The sequence below is a fragment of the Vulpes lagopus genome, chromosome 24 (assembly GCF_018345385.1).
Source record: "Vulpes lagopus strain Blue_001 chromosome 24, ASM1834538v1, whole genome shotgun sequence".
Taxonomy (NCBI): Eukaryota; Metazoa; Chordata; class Mammalia; order Carnivora; family Canidae; genus Vulpes; species Vulpes lagopus.
The window spans coordinates 13,126,963-13,138,506 of record NC_054847.1 but is presented as its reverse complement, the minus strand read 5'-3'; positions in this window follow the sequence as shown (position 1 = coordinate 13,138,506).

Below are 11,544 nucleotides of genomic sequence, written 5' to 3'. Positions count from 1 at the left end.
AGAGAGATTTTATCTTAATGACAAATGAGATCTTTTCCAAATGTAGAATCTACTGCACTGCACATGTAAGGACTCTGATTTCCAAAGTTTTTATGAACTACTCTCCTCTGGGAAAATCAAATCTATACGTAGGCAATAGCCTGATTAATTAAACTTAGAAAAAGTAGTTTTTCTTTCTATTCCTCTCTTTACTTCTGGCCCAAATAATTCAGTTGCTTTTTGGTGGAATTTTCCACACAATTACTTTTCCATTTTATTTTTCTGAGGAGGCCTGATCAACAGGAATTACTATTTTACCCATTTCCTCCACATGAAAAAAATAGATGGTTTGTAGTTAAAGCTCTTCTGGTTAGGAACAAGAACTCACCCAAACTGGTGGTAGAAAAAGAAAAAGGAGGAATTGACTTCAGGCCTGGAAAACACTCTGGAAATAAAGCTGTGTTTATTTTTTATAAATGTATTATCTTTCATTCCTATTTCTATATGGGCATTTAATTAATCCTTTTCTCAGCCAAATGTTTTCTCCTGCTTGTCATATGAATATCTTCTTAGTTCAACTATTCACAGAAACTAGCTACATATCATACATATTTCAATCCCAGTTTTAAATGCTTGGGACCAAGAACCTAATTATCCCAAATGGGTCAGCTGTCCACCTCAATCATCTATAACAATAGAATGACCATGACCGTAGACATGACAGGGTTGATCCTGGTCAAGTCTGAAGGCACATTATGCATATTTCTTAAGATAGACCTAACTGGAAGAGCTGCCTAACACACAGAACAGTGTATCCATCCAACAGAAACTGGTAGTTTATTTGTGGTTTAGCACTAAAATTTAGAGGCGAAACAAATCCCTCCCCTTTTTTTAGCCAATGCTATAGCCTATCCCACCAAGATCTACTGAGTAACATAACTTGATAACCAGCAATAAAACAGTTAAAAAATAAGGCACAATCTCGGTACTTCCTCAATACTTCATTTGCACATATAGTCTGGAACTCTCAAGAGAAACTCTTTTTGTTTTCCTCTTAAACTAACTTAAAAAAATTATTTGAATATAGTTGTCACATAATGTTACATTAGTTTCAGGTGTACAACATAGCGATTCAACTTCTCCATGCCTTATGCTATGCTCACCACAAGTGTAGCTACCATCTGTCACCATGAAACTAACAATATCACTAAACATATCCCCTGTGCTGTGCCTTTTATTCCCATGACTTATTCATTCCATAACTGGAAGTCTGTACCTCCCACTACCCTATACCCATTTTGCCCATCCCTGCACCGCCATGCTCTGACAACTGTCAGTTTGTTCTCTATATCTAATAGGTCTGCTTCTACTTTTTGTTTGTTTGATAAACTAACTTTTTTTGATATCTAGAAATATACACGGTTCTATGCATTTTACTTATAATCAACATATTTAATTCTCATAGAAATTTGAGTTAGGTATAATTTTATACCATTTATAGATGAGCAAACAAAGGCACAGAAAAGATAAGTAATTTATTCAAATCATACAACTAGCAAGGGGGATCCAGAATTCAAATTAGGACTGGACTTTGGAGCTCAAACTAGCATCATTGCCTATCTTTCTACCTACTTGTATTTTATTAGTCATCTTCAATTTTCTAACATCTTAACATTACTAATGCTAATTCAGTAAGTACAGTGTGTATGTTATAATTGAAATTCATCTCCTTTAGCCATTAACTAAGTTAAATATACTTTCCATGTCTTAGCAAAACAGACTGAATGTATTTCTCCTCGCGTTATTTGATATGTTCCTTTTTAAGTCTGTTTGAACTCACAATTTCATTACATAATTTTATTTAGTAAGATATAGACTGATTAAATAGGATAAGGAAAATAGTTCTTTCTATAAAAAGCAAAACAAGTGTTATTAAGAACTTAAGAAAGATGAACTACCACAATAATAGTCTTTCTCAATAGGCTTAGAAAAGATAATATTAAAAAATTAAAAATAATAATTCCACAGAGAAATGGGCTAAGAATAATTGGCAAGAATCTTTAATGTACTGTTCCATTTAAATTTATGACCATAAATATATAATTGCGTATTATTGATATGATTATGCAACAAAGATGGTAATTTCAGTCAGTAGAGAAATGTTTAGGGCCTACATCAAAATTGTCAAATGTAGATTTATATGTTATACAATAAAATAAGATTTTTAAAGCAGACAAATGTCTATCTATCTATCTATCTATCTATCTATCTATCTATCTATCTATCTATCCCATCCTCTCATTTGTCTTATTTTTTCATGGAAAAACCACTATAGAACACTTTGCCTTATATACATTATCTTTTTAAAAATTCTTAAAGTTTATTTTAAAGTGTACAAACTCAGTACACTGTCAATAGTCACCATGAACATTTTTAAACACCTCTGGGAGAAATCTTTTTTTTTTTTTTTTTTTTTTCCTCTGGGAGAAATCTTATACTCATCTGCAGTCACTCCTCTTTCCTGCTTCACCTACTCCCTGAACCATTATTCTACTTTTTTTCCTCTAAAGATTTGTTTAATCTGGACATATAATGTAAATTAAGCCATATAACATGTGGACTTTTGTGTATCTGACTTCATTAAATTATAATATTTTCAAGGTTCATCCATTTTGTTGCATGTATCAGCACTTCATATATTCATTATATGGATATACCACATTTATTATTCTTTTATCAGTTAATGGATGTAAGAATTGCTTCTACTTTTTTTAAATTTTTTTCGCTATTCTGGATGAGTCTACTATAAAGACTTATATACAAGTTTGTGTGTAAATATACCTTCCACTTATGTTGAATGTATAAATGGGAGAGAAATTTCACAGTCATATGGTATAATGGTTAGTTTTATAAGTCAACTTAACCATCATGTCTAATTATTCAATCCAACATTAATATAGGTGTTGCTGTTGCATCTACATTTTATAGATGTGCTTAATATCTAAAATCAGTAGACTTAAAGGAGATTATGCTTGATAATGTGAGTAGTCCTCATTCAGTCAATCCTTAAGAGAAACACTGAGATTTCTATAAGAAAAAAATTTTCCTGAAGACAAAAGCATCCGCTCCTGCCCAAGAGTTTACAGCCTGCCAAATTGGTTTACTAATTCAGATTGGACAGTCCGCACAATCATGAAGCCAATTTCTTTAAGTAATATACCCATATATCCAAATGGTTATGTTTCTATGGAGAAAATTGACTTATTCAGATTTTTAAATTGAAAACTGTTTTGAGGAACAGCATCTTAAGGATGAGTTTTCTTTTTTAAAAATATTTTATTTATTTATTCATGAGACACAGAGAAAGAGAGGCAGAGACACAGGCAGAGGGAGAAGCAGGCTCCATGCAGGGAGCCCGACATGGGACTCGATCCCGGGTCTCCAGGATCACGCCCTGGGCTGAAGGCGGCACTAAACCACTGAGCCACCTGGGCTGCCCAAGGATGAGCATTGGTTCTGGGCTTTTTGGAATTACCTAATCTGATCAGATTTTAAGGCAGTAATGACTATTTCCAGTGGTAAAGAGAACACTATTTGATACTCCTAATCAAATACTTCTAAAAGGTACCTTTCTGGGTGACTGTATATTTGATACCTTAGGTATTTTTGTCAAACTGATGAGTATAATGAGATTAGTTGCTTCTAAAAGTGGGGGATATAAAGCATAAGTTTGGGACGTAAGATTCCCAGCTTAAGTTTTGCATAAATGACCTGAAAATTTCTGTGAACAACAACAACAAAACAACAACAAAAAACACATCTTATCTCCTGTATCTGTAGGGTGGATATTTCTGAAAAGTATATTCAGATTCTTACCCTATTAGTGACTGAATCACAGCAGGAATTGAATTCCCAACCTCTGAGGATTCCTGTTAAAGTAAAGACATTAATTGGGAGAAAAATGGGGTCAGGAACAAAGTATTTCATATGGGACTACTAAGGAGAGCATCTGGATTCAGTTTTGAAGCTCAAGGAGTTAGAAGGGGCTCTAACAATTTGATTGGTTGGGTGGGTGAAACATGGAGCAAAAGGTGGCATACACTAAATGAGGTTGAAATGCCAAAACAGTCTTGGAATACTTTTGAAAAGATCCGAAGGTTTAGGGAGATTGTAGTGATAGAGTGGATTTATCATGTAAGACCTGGTCTCTCATTCTGGAAGGATCCACAAGACCATACTTTCACCAATTTTGTGAAAAGTAAATTTGTGAAGGGTGCCCTAGCATTCTTGAAGACTACTGTGGTTGCTCTCTTCTGTTGGTCAGAAATCACAATGGAAAGTGTTTCTTCTGATTTGGGATTATTAAATGTGGTGAGAGACTGTTAGATGCCAATGGCAGCACTTAATTGCCAAAATCATTTAAATGCCAAAGGCAAGCATGATGGCCTTAAAAGACAGACAGTCAAAGCAAGAACCAAAAGTCTGATTCACAGAGACCAAAAATGTTGTCCAGTTGATCTTGATGTTTCTGGAAGAAAAACAGATTTATAATCTACAGCAATTCGTACTTGATCTTTATAGACAGAAAACTTCTAGGTCAAGTGAACAGAAGTCTAACTTGAATCACCAAAACAGTCACAGACTCAGTCAGTTCCTACACTGGATCCAGTTTACAGACCCAAAGCCCCTTGAGTAAAGGTGGGGGGAGGTTGAATACACTTAAGGAAGAATCCTACTTCCCTAAAATTAATATTGATAATTTATAATCCTGATCATACTGATAATCTTTGTCTCAGCATTCCCCAAAGGGACCTGCAACCTTTAATTAGGTAGGATTACTATTCATGAGGGAAGAAGAAACTGTCAGACTTTTTTGGGATTACTGGACACTACATCAGAACTGACATTAATTTCAGGAGACCCAGAGCATAAGTGTGATCTACCAATCAGTATTGGTTATTTCCACAGTCACCGTTTGCAGAATCCCTGTGTTGTTCATAGTAGCCTCTTATGATCCTCTGTATTTCTGTGTTATCAGCTGTAGAGTCTCCTCTTTATAATTTTATTTATTTGAGCCTTTTTTTTTTTTTTTTTTGGTACACTCTAGGTAAAGGTTTGTCAATTTTATTTATCTTTTAAAAATATTTGTTTTGGGGTGCCTGGGTGGCTCAGTCATTAAGCATCTGCCTTTGGGGCTCAGGTCATGATCCAGGGTCCTGGGATGGAGCCCCAAACAGCAGGCTCCTTGCTCAGTGGGGAGTCTGCTTCTCTCTTTCTCTTTCCCTCTGCTCCTCCTCCCTGCTCATTCTCTCCCTCAAATAAATAAAATCTATAAAAAAAATGTTTGTTTTGAAATCTTTCTTTCTTCTTTCTTTCTTTCTTCTTTCTTTCTTTCTTTCTTTTTCTTCTTTCTTTCTTTCTTTCTTTCTTTCTTTCTTTCTTTCTTTCTTTCCTTCTTTTCTCTCTATTTTGTTTATTTCTATTCTGATCTTTGTTATTTCTTTCCTCGAGCCAACTTTGGGTCAATGTATTCTTTTTCTGTTTCTGTGAAGTGTAAAGGTGGGTTGTTTATTTGAGATCCTTCTTTTTCCTTAAAGTCGATGTTTATTGTTATAAACTTCTCTCTTAGAACTGCTTTTGCTGTATCCTGTAGGTTTTGGTATATTGTGCTTCCATTTATATTTATCCCACAATATTTTTTGGGTTTCCTGTTGATTTCTTCTTTGATCCATGGAGTTATTCCAGGGTCTGGTTTGTTGTTGTTGTTTTTTAGTTTTCATATATTGTGAGTTTTCCTCCTGTTACTGATTTCTAGTTTCATGCTATTTAATTAAAAAAAATACCTTTGCTTTTAATTTACTTAATTTTACTTTTTAAAATTTTTATTTCAATTCCAGTTAACATACAGTGTATTATTGGTTTCAGGTGTACCATATAGTGATTAAAAATGATATTTGATATGATTTCAGTGTTATTAAATTTGTTAAGATTTGTTTTGTGGCCTACAACGTGACCTTTCTAGAGAATTTTCTATTTGCGCTTAGGGATGTATATTCTGCTGCTGTGGAATAGAATGTTCTCAATGTCTCCTAGGTTGGTCTGGTCCTAAGTGTAGTTCAGCTTCAATGTTTTCCTATTTATATTTTGTCTAGATAATCTATGCATTGTGAAATTAGGGTTTGGAAGTCCTCTATTATTATTGAATCTCTGTCTCTTTCTCTCTTCAGTTAACTTTTGACTTACATTATTTAGGTTCTGATTGGATACTATATATTTACAATTGTAAATTAAGATATATCTACATTTATCTTTACAATATAACTTTTCTTGTCTTTTTATAGATTTTAACTTAATATCTATTTTGTCTGATATCAGTGTAGCTAGCTCTGCTCTCTTTTGGTTTCTACTTGCGTGGTTTTTATCTTTTTTCCATTCCTTTACTTTCAGTTTCTGTGTGTTCTTTTTTTCTTATCTTTTTTTTTTTTTTTTAAGATTTTATTTATTTTTGAGAGACAGAGAGGCAGAGACATAGGCAGAGGGAGAAGCAGGCTCCCTGTGGGAGCCTACTGTGGGCCTCTATCCCAGGGCCCCAGGATCACAACCTGAGCCAATGACAGACACTCAACCACTGAGTCACCCAGGTGCCCCCTTTCTGTGTGTTCTTAAAGATAAAGTGAATTTCAGGCAGCATGTATATATAGCAGATAGTTGGGTCATGGTTTTTTTTGTGTGTGTGGTTTTTGTTTGTTTGTTTGTTTTTATTTTCCTGGCCACTCTGTGTGTTTCAACTGCAGAAATTTATCCATTTACATGTAAAAAAAACATTGGTGGTAAGAATTTACTATGGACATTTTTTAAAAATTGATTTGCAGTTCTTTTGTTCCTTTCTTCCTCTCTTGCTATCTTCCTTTTGATTTAATAATTTTTGGAGTCATATGCTTTGATTCCTTTCTTCTCTTTTGTGTATCTCCTATAGGTTTTTGCTTTGTGGTTATGAAGCTTACAAAAAACATCTTAATGTTCTAATAGTCTGTTTTAAATTGTTAACAACTTAGTTTTAATTATATACAAAAACTATATTTTTGCTCCCCTCAATGTTTTGTTTTTGATATCACAATTTATAGATTTTTATATGTTTAACTATTAACAAAATACCATAGCTATAGTTATTTTAAATCATTTTGTCTTTTAGTCTTTCTAAAAGTAATTTATATGATATCATTATAATATCAGTATTTTGAATTTGGATATATATTTACCTGCACCATTGAGTAATATACTTTCATATATTTTCACGTTACTACCTAGCATGCAGTTGTAGGCTTCTTACAGATATTCTTCATCAGGGTGATGATTTTCCCTTTAATTTCTTTTTCTGAGAATTTTTATCATAAATGGGTATTGTATTTTCAAATTGTTTTTCTGCTGATTAACATAATTTTCAGTTTTTTTAAAGCTTTTTTGATAGAGTAGATTATATTGTACAATTTTTAAATGTTTAACCAACCTTAAAACCTAAAATAATCTTACTTTATCATGGTATATAATTCTTTATAAACATTTTTATTTTATTTGCTAATATTCTGTTTGCTATTTTGCATCTAGCATCATGAGGATTATTGGTCTATGGTCTATATGTTATGGATCACAGGGGAGAGTTGCCTTTGTTTACATTTGGTACCAGGGTAATAATAGTCTAATTAAAGGAGTTGGGTAGTGTTCCCTTATCTTCTATTTTCTGGAAGAGGATATATAAATTTAGTTAATTTTTCTTTAAATGTTTGGTAGAATTCTCTGGCAAAAACATATGTGCTTAGAGATTTATGTTTTGGGAACTTTGAAATTATTAATTTAATTTCTCTGGTGGATATAGGGCCCTTTAGATAGTTTATTTCATTTTCTTTGAGTCTTGGTAGTTTGTGGTCTTTGAGGAATTGATCCATTTCTTCTAAGTTGTCAACTTACGAGTGCAAAGTTGTGTCACATATTCCTCTTTTTAATGGCTGCAGGATCTCTAGTGATGTTCTCCATTTTATCCTGATAGTTGCAATTTTTGTCTTTTCTCTTTTTATATCTGTCAGTCATGTTAGAAATTTATCAATTTTACTGATTTATTTCAAAGGACCAGCTTTGTGTTTTATTGATCTTTCTCTGTTGTTTCACTATTTTGAATTTCATTGATTTTTGTTCTTTTTTTAATAATAAATTTATTTTTTATCGGTGTTCAATTTGCCAACATACAGAATAACTCCCAGTGCTCATCCCATCAAGTGCCCCCCTCAGTGCCCGCCACCCAGTCACCCGCACCCCCTGCCCTCCTCCCCTTCCACCACCCCTAGTTTGTTTACCAGAGTTAGGAGTCTTCCATGTTCTGTCTCCCTTTCTGATATTTCCTACCCATTCATTCATTTGGGGAATATAAATAATAGTGAAAGGGAATAGAGGGGAAGGGAGAAGAAATGACTTTTGTTCTTTGTTAATTCCTTCCTCCTGCTGGTTTTGAGTTTATTTTTCTTTTTCTAAAGTGCCTTGTTGTAGGGAATAAGATTATTCATTTGGTAACTTTCTTTATTTATCATGTAAATGTTTCCATAAATTTATTTCTCATCACTGCTTTAGAGCATACTCTATGCTTTGGTGTGCTTCATTTTTTTTTCCCCATTCAATTTTTGTACTTTTAAATTTCTTTTGAGCCCCATGATTATTTAGAAATTGTGGGGGTTTTTTTTAAGATTTTATTCATTTATTCATGAGAGACACACAGAGAAAGGCAGAGACATAGGCGGAGGGAAAAGCAGACTCTCTCGCAGGGACCTGGGATCATGCCCTGAGCCCAAGGCAGACAGACGTTCAACCACTGAGCCACCCAGGTGCCCTAGAAATGTGTTTTTTAAAGAAATTCCTACATTCTTATATTTTCCTGTTCTCATTCTATTATTTATTTCTAGCTTGATTTTGTTATGGCCAGAGAACACACTATGTAAGATTTAAATTCTTTTGAATTGATTGAAGTCTTTTTATGACCTAGGATATAGTCTATCTTGGTGAACATTCCATGGGTCCTTGAAAAAATGTGTATTCTGCTATTGTTGGTTGGTGTGTTTTTATACATCAGTCTGTTTGTTAGCTATGTTGTTCAGATCTATATTCTTGCCAATTTTCTGTCTAATAGTTTTATTATTTGCTAAGAGGTGAGTGTTGAAGTCGCCAACTGTAATTATGCCTCTTTTTCATTATAGCATTATCAGTTGTCACCTCATGTATTTTGGGTCTCCATTTTTGGGTATATACACACTTAGGATTGTTATATTTTCTTGGTGTGGGGTGGATTAATCTATTTATCTTTTTATCTTTAGTAATGCTCCCCCTCCCCCAAGGTTACTTTATTAGGTATTGATACGTCTCCCCCTGTCTTTTTTTTTGATTAATGTTTGCATGTATATCTTTTTCCATTCTTTTAAATTTAGTCTATATCTTTGAATTTGAAGTGACTTAGTTATAAGTAACGCTGAATGTGAGATTTGTCTTTTTCGCTCAGTTTATTAGAATGATATGCGGAGGAGACTTTTAATAGTGACAAATGGATGTAGATGTGCTTTCCCTGTCCCTCTCTGCCAAATACAGCTGAAAACCCTAATAAGACTAGGCTAGTAAGTTATGTTATATTTTGTTTATCAACCCCACCAATCTTTGTTTTTTAATTGGTATATTTAGAACATTTACTTTTTGGGTAATTATTGCTTAAGTCTGGTACTTGATTATTTGCTTCTTGTGGTTCTTCTTCTTCTGTTTCACTTTTCTTGCCTTTTCTGGGCTATGTATATTGTCTAAATTGTGTGAATGTTAGCTGTTTTTAGATGTAAATCTTTGTATAATTTTTGTGGTGGTTGCCATGTGTATTAAAATACACATATATGACTGTTTCATGTATAATTTTATCAGTTATAGAATTTGTAAGTGACAGTTTTTATCTTTCAGCACTTAAAAAAAATCAGCTTACTTTCTCCTGGCCTCCATGATTTTATATGAGAAGTCCACTATCATTTAAATTTGTGTTCTTCTATGGCAATGTATTGCTTCTCTCTGGTTGCTTTCAAGATTCTCCTTGTCTTTAAGCTTTTAAAAGTTTAGATACGATAAATCCTGGCAAATATTTCCTTTAGTTTATCTTGATTAGTGTTTATTCAGCTTCTGGGACTTATAGGTTATGTCTTCCACCAAATTTGGAGGGTTTTTTTGTTATTTCTTCAAATCAACCAGCCCCAGTCTTTTACAAAATATCATGAAAATATGAACATTAGACCTTTTGTTTTTATACCACAAGTCCTGGAGGCTCTGTCTTTTTTTTTTTTTTTCCAGTCCTTATTCTCTGTGATATTCAGATTGGGTGAATCCTATTGTTTTCATTTTTAAGCTCATTGAATCTATCTTTTGTCACCTCTATTATTCAGGCCATCCACTTAGTTTCTTTCTATATTACATTTTTCAATTCTAAAATTACTATTTAATTCCTTTTTAGAAATAATTTCTAGTTCCTTGCAGAGGTTTTATATATATATTAAATTTGTTTAAAAAGAATTGTAATTTTGAAAGAGTTTTATTAGGGATATTTAAAAATTCTTGTCAGATAATCCCAATATTTGATTTACCTTTGTGTTCATATCATTTGATTGTCTTTTCATATTGAGGTTGTGATTTTCTTGGTTCTTGTTATAAGATGTGATTTTTGCTTTTGCTTTGTTTTGTTTTTATTTTAATTTGCCCTGGACATTTTTACCTATAATGTTAGAAGACTGGATATCGTGTCTTTTATTTTGTCAGTATTCTTCTGTTTAGATTTAACATGCTGGTGTTCATCTATTTTATGGGCTGTGGTTCAATGTCAGTTTAATTTTCAGAGTCTTAATGGTGTTATTCTGGTCTGTTTAGTTAATCTACTGCCACTTCCCCAGGTCTGGCAGCAGAATGTCTTCAGTGAAGGAGCAAGTGTGGTAGGATCTAACCACTGTCCACTCCTCTTCTCACCCTCTACTGTTCTGGTGTTTCTGGAAGAGGAAGAAGAGTTTATAACCCTCAGAGAAAAAGAGGCTTCCCAACCCAGGTTACTCTCTTCAGTTAATTCTCTCCATCTGTCTTCTTTTTACATCAGCATTTCTTAGAGGAAAAGAAAATGTTTCATGCCCTGCAAGGGAGAGTGCCTCCACTGGTAGCTTACTTCTCCAGATATCTCACATAGCTCTCTTTGTTGATGGTGTTTTCCAGCTCACTTGATGTTGTCAGGAGATCTCTCTCATGTCTAGGGGAAGAATGAACTACTTTTTGTTGCTAGGTCAGACTTGAGTACATGCTGGGTCTGAGTGGACTTCCTCCATTGGGTAGGAAGATGCTAGCTGCCTGCCACTATGCTATTCGTCTCATTCTGGGGTCCCAAACCAGATCACATTCTTCTTACCACCTTTCAGAGTTCTTTTTTATTGTTTCTTGAGCCATTTACAAGATTTTCAGTTGTACTTAGCAGAGTAGGGCAGGGAAAGCAGATCTACACCCTTTTCCCCCATCAGAAGC